The sequence below is a fragment of the Glycine max genome, chromosome 3 (genome assembly GCF_000004515.6).
Source record: "Glycine max cultivar Williams 82 chromosome 3, Glycine_max_v4.0, whole genome shotgun sequence".
In the NCBI taxonomy this organism is placed as follows: Eukaryota; Viridiplantae; Streptophyta; class Magnoliopsida; order Fabales; family Fabaceae; genus Glycine; species Glycine max.
The window spans coordinates 23151530-23159951 of record NC_016090.4 but is presented as its reverse complement, the minus strand read 5'-3'; positions in this window follow the sequence as shown (position 1 = coordinate 23159951).

Genomic DNA, 8422 nt, shown 5'->3' with positions numbered 1-8422 from the left:
TATTTCTAATTTGGGATTTTTTTTTATTGATGTATTGATTCTGATAAAAAAAATTATGATTTATTGATTATTAGTTAAAATATATTTTTTGTCCTTCTTAATATCTAAAGTTTGCTTTTCAAGTTCTTGCAAAAAAAAAATGTATTTGTTTCTCATCCTTGCTAAAGAACAACAATAAAAATACTTCATTTTCTACTTATTTACTCAACCTGAACTATGTGTAGTTCTCCTTTACAAACGAGTAAAGGGTTCCACTAATCAAACTTGATTACAACAAGTATTCTTTCTTGTTCCTTTTGGTTTACAAGTATTCTCAAGGTCCTAATATAATCCTTAGACTCTCAATTATTGTTTTGCCACTAAGTCACTCTTGACTTTCACAAACAGAAGTTTGATACAAAATCAGATATTCTTTACAACACTTAACGAGTGGATTTACAATGAAGTTATAATCTCTTACTATTACTTTGTGTACTACAAAGAATGGTCTCTCTTAAGCTTAGTGTGTTTTCTCAATAAATGCTTTTCTTTTTCTTTTGTTTCCTGATTCACGACCTTTGTCTTTCTATATATGATTGCCTTCTTTCTTCAATCATTGATGTTGTATTTATAGGTAAAAAGATACATGTAAATGTGGAGAGTATCTTTGGAATTGAAGGATATGACCGTAGAGCAGATTGATTTTGTTTCTTGGAATAAGCAGATCATGTGTGTTTAGTCTGATAGGATCAAGACTTTCCGTATTTGTCATTCATAACTCAATATGACTGTTAACCATATAAAAGGAAGTTAAAGATAGATTTGTAAATATGTTCCTTTTAAATAAGATCATATAAACTGGAATAAATTAATAATTCAAATGAAGTTAAAGATAGATTGGACGAATATTTCTCACTTCTAGTAGACAAGGTACCCACTAATTGATAAGTCTTACCTGGTGTTGCTTCCAGTCAACAAACTTGTTGACTAAAGTGTTACTGTCTGGCAACGAAAGTTCTTTTACTGATGATGGACTGCTTGGAGTCCTCGTCCAATCTTTCAAAGACATGGAATACTTGGTGTTCCCAGAGGAGTTTGCTGATGAGGGTGGCATAGTAGATGTCATCCACTTCTCCCGAGGACTTCATGTTCCTTAAAATATTGATGTAGACAATGTGTGGAAGGTCGAAAGGGGTCTCATCCATCAGATGGAAGAGTACAAATTTGTGTAGGTCAGACATAGAGTTTTTTTAGCCTACTTTGTGCATGAAGCTTTTTGAGTGATGTTGGACTAGATTTTGGTCATATCACATAGAAGGTTGTACTAAACATTCTTCTTCCCATCTGCCTCCTTGAGGTTCTTTCCGATGAGAGCTTTTGGAATGTGGCTCTTATGTTTTCTCTCAATCTTCTTGGTATGTGCTTCCTTCCCTGATGCACCCTGTGACTTATGTAATGGACTCCATGGATAACACCACCTCTTTTCCAAGAACCTTGGACATAATGGTCTTCTTATCCTTGAGTTGAGCATTCCTCTAGAACATCCGGATGAGTTATGGGTATATCAGCTGTAGATCATTGAAATACCTACGGATGCCACACAACAGTAGAGTATGTTGTATGTTGAGACCAAGACCTTCCAACATTCCTATGTCAAAAAAATGTTCAATATGCATAGTGGACTCTCCGTTAGTGTGGATGGTAGTGATGTATGTGGTGATGATGGTCGAGTCAGAAGTAGTGTTCTCACTTGAGTTTGTCATGGTGAGTAGAGAAAGAAATTAGGGTTTTTGTGAGGTTTTCTAGAGAGTTCTAGCAAAGATAGTGAAAATTGACCATTGCCCTGATATTTAGGAGTTTATAAAAGGAATGTGAGCATTTTCTCTGGGCTTTTAAAAGGTAATTAATAGACTTGTAACTCAAGGATAGCTCAGTAGTCAAAACACAACGTTTTGATAAGATATAAAGTTTTCAAAATATCCCTCGTCCACTCGTAGTCGTCTAGTCATGCATATATGTATGTATGGCCATTAGACAATGTGTCCTCTAGATGCAAAGTGTAATGTGTCAGGCATTTAGACATTAATCATTTCTTTACTAAGGTCATTCCAAGTTGATCTCTTAACAGAATCAACCTTTCTTCAATATGGGGTTTTGTGAAAATGTCAACTAGTTGACCATTAATAGGTACAAACTGTAGTTCTATTGTTCCCTTCTAAACATGGTCTCTTAGAAAAGGATGCTTAATTTCAATATGCTTGGCTCGTGAATGCATAGTAGGGTTTTTAGAGATACTTATTGCAGCTTTATTATCACAATAGATAAGGATGCTTTCTTCATACATATTGTAGTCTTCTAGTTGATTCTTTATCCATATCAATTGAGTACAACAACTTGTTGTTGATATATATTCAGCTTCTATAGTGGATAGTGCTACTAATCCTTGCTTTTTGCTGATCCAAGTGACTAGGTTTCCACCAATGAGAGCTTCCACTAGTGCTTCTTCTTTCAATTTTGTCATTAGCATAGTCAGCATCATAGTAACTAATAAACCTGAATTCTTTGTTATGCTTAAAGTAAAGACCAAGATTAGGATTTCTAATTAAACATCTAAATATTCTTTTGACATTAGTTAAGTGAACTTCCCTTGGGTCTTGTTGAAATCTAGCACATAGTCCAACATTAAAAAATATGTGAGGTTTGTACCTAGTTAGATATAGTAAGGATCCAATCATTGCTCTATATTTAGAGTTGTCCTCTTTGTTGGACTCCTCATCCAGTCCAATACATGTCGTTCGATGCATAAGAGTTTCATTTTTTTTGCATCTTCTAACTTGAACTTCTTGATAAGTTCCTTGACATACTTGGTTTGATGGATATAGATTCCATTGTTGGTCTATTTTATTTGTAGTCCTAAGAAGAACTTTAGTTCTCCCGTCATACTCATTTCGAATTCAGCCTGCATTAACTTAGAGAAATCCTCATAGAGAGGTTCATTAGTCACACCAAATATAATGTCATCCACATAGATTTGAACTAATATAAATTGGGAGTCATAGTTTTTGCGGAACAAAGTTGTATTCACTTTTCTCCTTTCAAAGCCATTGTTTATAAGGAATGAACTAAGATATGCATGCCAAGCTCTAGGGACTTGTTTAATTCCATACAATGCTTCATATAGTTTAAAAACATGGTGCGTAAAAGTGTTACTTTCAAACCTAGGGGGTTGCTCTTGTATTACTTTTATTGAGAAATGTGTTTTTTACGTCGATTTGATATAGTCTCATTTTTGTATGAGCTGCATATGAAAGTAAAATTCATATTGCCTCTAAATGAGCAATAGGAACAAAGGTTTATGTATAGCCTATACCTTTCTGTTGTGAGTAACCTTAGGCAAAGCAATCTTGCCTTGTTTGTCATAACCTTACCTGCCTTGTCCAACTTGTTTTTGAACACCTACTTACCACCCACTGCTTTCTTTCCTTGTTGTAATTCTATAAGCTTCTAGACGTCATTCTTCTGAAATTGTTCAACTTCCTCTTGCATGGCTTTTACCTAGTTCTCATCTTCCATAGCATCATCAATATGCTTGGGTTCCACTTCTGAAATGAGAGTTGTGTAACCTTGTTGTTTGAGAAATCTTCTTGTCTGGACTTTGGTTAAGGGATCTCCAATGATTTGACTCTCTAGATGGTTCTTCCTTAGAATTCATCTAGTTGTTTCTCTTTCTTCTTAAGGTTGTCCTATTATTTGATTGGACGCATTTGTTCTTGTAGATTGTTCTATCAGTGGTCCAATGCCTTTGTCCCATCTTATATCTACAAAAGATTCATCAAGCTCTAACATTTTTGTATCAGGCTTTGTGTCCTTAAATCCTACATGTATAGCTTCTTCCACAATTGAGGTTCTAGAGTTGTAAACTCTGTATGCCTTGGATGTTTTAGAGTACCCAAGTAATGTTCCGTTATCAAAGTTAGAATCAAGTTTTCCCAAGTTGTCCTTAATGTTAAGGATGAAACACTAGCATCCAAAAGGATGTAAAAATGAAATGTTGGGTTTTGGTCCTTTGCACAATTCATAAGGAGTCCTTTTTAGAATGGATCTTATATAAATTCTGTTTTGTAAATAACATGCAATGTTCACTGTTTCAGCCCATAAGTGTTTAGGTGTAGAGTTGCCATTGAGCATGCTCCTAGCCATTTCTTGTAATGATCTATTTTCTCTCCCGACAATATCATTTTGTTGAGGTATTATAACAGTAGGAAGTTATGGAGAATTCCATTTTCTTCACACAATAGATGAAAACTCTCATTTTCAAACTCTTCACCATAATCACTTTTGATTAAAGTAATACATACTTCCTTTTCATTTTGAATCCTTTTACATGATTTAAAGAAGACCTTAAAGAACTTTTTCTAGTGAGTAAGGAACGCAACCCATGCCCATAACCCATGTCCATCTTGAGTAGTCGCCACTACTACTAGACTATATCTCTTTCCATTGACAAAAGTTGTTCTAGTTGGACCAAACAAATCAATATGTAACAGTTCAAGTGGTTTTGAGGTGGAAACAAAGTTTTTGCTTGAAAAGTAGGTTTTAATCTGTTTCCCTTTCTAACATGCTTCACAATGTAAATCATCTTTGTATGGCATTCTTGTTAAACCTTTTACAAGGTCATGTCTTTGCAATTTGGAGATCAACCTCAAGATTGAATGTTCAATTTTCTTGTGCCATATCAAATGATTTCCTTTGATGAATAATAGACATGTTACATTTTGATATGATAGTTCACTAAGATTAATCTTATACAAATTTTATTTCCTAAGTAGTGAAAAGTTGGGTTCCATTTTGTCTTGGACAACACACCATTCTTTGCTAAAGGAAACATTAAGTCCACTGCCACATAATTGACTTATGCTAAGCATATAGTGTTTAAGTTGTTTAACAAACAATACATTATTAATGAGAGGATAAGGATCAATACTTATCTTTCCTACTCCTGCTATCTTCCCATTCTGATTTTCTCTGAAAGTGACTGTTCCACCATGCATCGGAGTTAGACATTAGAACATACACTTTTCTCCGATCATGTGACGTGAGCAGCCACTGTCCAGGTACCATGATTGGTGTGTTCTTGTTGTGCTTGAATATATACACAACATGAATTATTTTCTCTTTAGGAACCCAAATTTTCTTGGGTCCTTTCTAGTTAGTTCTAAAAGCATTGGATGATCCAATAGTTGGTAGATGTCTACAATTAGATGACATGTGTCCAACCTTTCCACATAAGTAGCATACTATGATTTCTTCATCATGAATATTCTTTTTTCCTTTATATCCATTTCCAAATTTGTTAGTTGGGCATTTGTTGTATCTTAACATTTTGTTAAGTTTCTTAGTGCTTCCAACAAATTTGGATAGAGTTTGTCTCAGAAAGTAAATCTTTTGATGAAGTGTAACAACATCTTGAGGTTGTTTTTGGAGAATCTCATACTGTTCAAATGTATCACTTAAGAATTTTAAGTTTTTCCTATGTCCTTCACATTCAACCCATAAGTTATGTTGATGCAATCTTACCCCCCAAAGGCATTGGACAGAAGACTCCAAGAAGATTGGGGCAGAGATGTAGGAGAAGGCCCTAAGGTTCTCATGAGCCTTAGGGTAGTTTTTGGACCCATGGGCTAAGTATGAGCCCACTTATCTTTGTACATATTAGATTAGGGTTTCATTATTTTTGAGTCTTGTATTTAGGGCTCCATAGTGTAGGGAGGGTACCCTAGTAATGTAGGATTTTTTAGCTCTTGTATTTTAGGGCACCTAGACTAGTTTTTGTATTAGGGGTAGTTTTGTAATTTCACTTGCATTAAGTGCACTATTTGATGTGTGTGTTGGGAGAGAAATTTAATTGAATTGGGAGAAGCCCAATCCAATTAAATTTTGGACCAGCCTAAGGGGGAGGTGAACATTTGCTTGCTACACCCCCATTGCCACATCATATAGTCACACTTTGTGCATGTCCTTCATGCTTTACATGCCTCATGACACCTAAGCACACTTAGTGGAGAATCTTAGACTTGATATTAGATTAGTGGGTTGAACCATAGCTGAAATTCATTAATCATAATTAGTGAAAATTTGGCTCCACAAATTCAAATTCAAGTGAAATTTGAATAAAAACTCAAATTTCCCTCCAATGTTGTGCAATACTTAGGCTATGAATAAAGGCCTTGTGTGTGCATTTTTCAACTTTGATCATTTGAGAAATTAGACTTCAAAGTTCAGACCTCATTTAAGACATAAAATTTATGCCCCCTCTTTCTCTCTCCCTTCAGTCATCTTCTCCTACATTCAAGCTCTTATCCATGGTCTCCTATGGTGGTGAGCTTGTTCTTGACTCATCTTCTCATTGAAGTAGCCTCTCCAATCACCTTTCCTCCTTTTTCATTCCACTGCCATTGATCTCTTCAAGAAGCAAAATACTCCATTGATGAAAAAGATCCAAGGCCTACAAGCTCTACTTGGAGCTACATCATATGTTTACTTGCCTCCAAGTTTTCATAATTCTTATGGACTTGGGAACATGCTTTCAATAGATTACATCTTTCCTCATTTAGGCAATCATGAAGTTTATTGAGTGTGATATACTCATTTTGTAAGCCTTCCAGTTGATTTTTCAACTTCTGAAGGTCTTCCAATATACTATATCTTTATTTACAAATATCCTCATTTTCAAGACAAAGCTTTGTTGTCTTTAATTTTAGACTTTCAAAGTCATCACATGATTGAATGGAAATTTCTAAAGAATTATCTATTTTTCCTTCATGTTTTCCTTGAAGTAGTTTGTAATCTTTTGAAAGACTTTTGAAGTCCATTCTCAAATTTTGATAAGCTTTAGACAAAATGAATGAGTTAGAGAGAAGTTCATGATATGCTAATTGAAAAGTTTTGAGGTTGTTTATATTTACCTCTTCATCTGATTTAAAGTCTTATCTTTCTGATGCAGTGTCTGCCATCAAATAGAGGTAGGCTTTTTTTCCTCTTCTGTCTCCTCATCAGACAATGTGTCGTCCAGTTCTTCCCATGTGCTCATCAATACTTTATTGTCCTTTGTAATGCCCTGAAATTTTGATAACTGAAAATCAATGTTTAATGTATTTCTTGTGTCATTTGATTAATTGATTGATTTGGATGAGTTGGGGTGTTGTGTGAATTATCTATATGTGAATGCTTTGTGTGAATTATTAGTGTGAGAAGTCGTGCTTAGCATGAGAAGTCGCGCTCAACGCCAAAAGTGAATTTTCACTTAGCGAGACGAATTTGTTAAGTGAGATCTGCAGATTATAAATACAACCAACAACATAGAAATACACGTTTTAGCTCTCTCTCTCTCTCTAAAATTTAGCCCCAAAACCCTAACCCCTCTTCCTCCACCATCCACGACAACCAGTGGCCACCACGAGCCACCATCGCTTACTGTCGGACCACCACACGAAGATGAACGCTTTAATCGAAGCGAAATATTCAAAATCCACTTGAAGGATTCGGTAGAGAAATGGAGCTCTCAGCTCTTTGTTCATGGTTTTTTCAAGGTAAACATGATTCCTTTGTCTTTTCCAAGTTTGTTTGAGCTTTTCATAGTATCTCTTGCGATTTAGGTGCATAATAGGATGTTTTTATGATTCCTTTGAAAAACCTTTGAAAATGAGACGTTGTAAAAGTTACCTTTTTATAAAATTGATGTTGTTTTCGTGACCTTTTCTAAACCTTGATCACATTGGCATGGTTAGAATTCCAAAATGATGTCTCTTTAATGTAGAAACCAAAAACACCATTTTTGTCCCTTTTAAAATTGAATGGGTATTTGACTCAAATATTGATATTGTATATATGACTTTGATTTGGTATATAGGACTTTGTGTTTGGATTGACAAACTTGAACACGAGAGACCTCTGAACGATGCAAAAGGGAGTCGACGGAGAGATAACAATAAGTGAGGAGGGTTTATTATAAATTATATCTTTTGATATCATATTTGGGGCCAGGGAACCAAACTATGGGGATGTATGCCTGCCCTAGTTACATGTTGGTTTTCAAGAAAAATTATGTTTTTAACTAATGAGGTGCGATATATCTATTATTGATGAATGTCATTGTTGTTTTATTAGACTTGTGTTTGTTGGATCAAGTGGCCTCAGAATAATTAAGAAGGGGGGTTGAATTAATTATTCCTAAACCTTTACTAATTAAAAATTTACTCTTCTAAGGCTTTTACTATATTGTTAAGTAAATAAAGAGTAGAAAAGAAACTTAACCAAAAGTAAAAGCGGGAATTAAAATGCACAGCAGAAATTAAAAGAGTATGGAAGAAGGAGACAAACACATAAGAGTTTTTATACTGGTTAGGCAACAACCCGTGCCTACATCCAGTCCCCAAGCGACTTG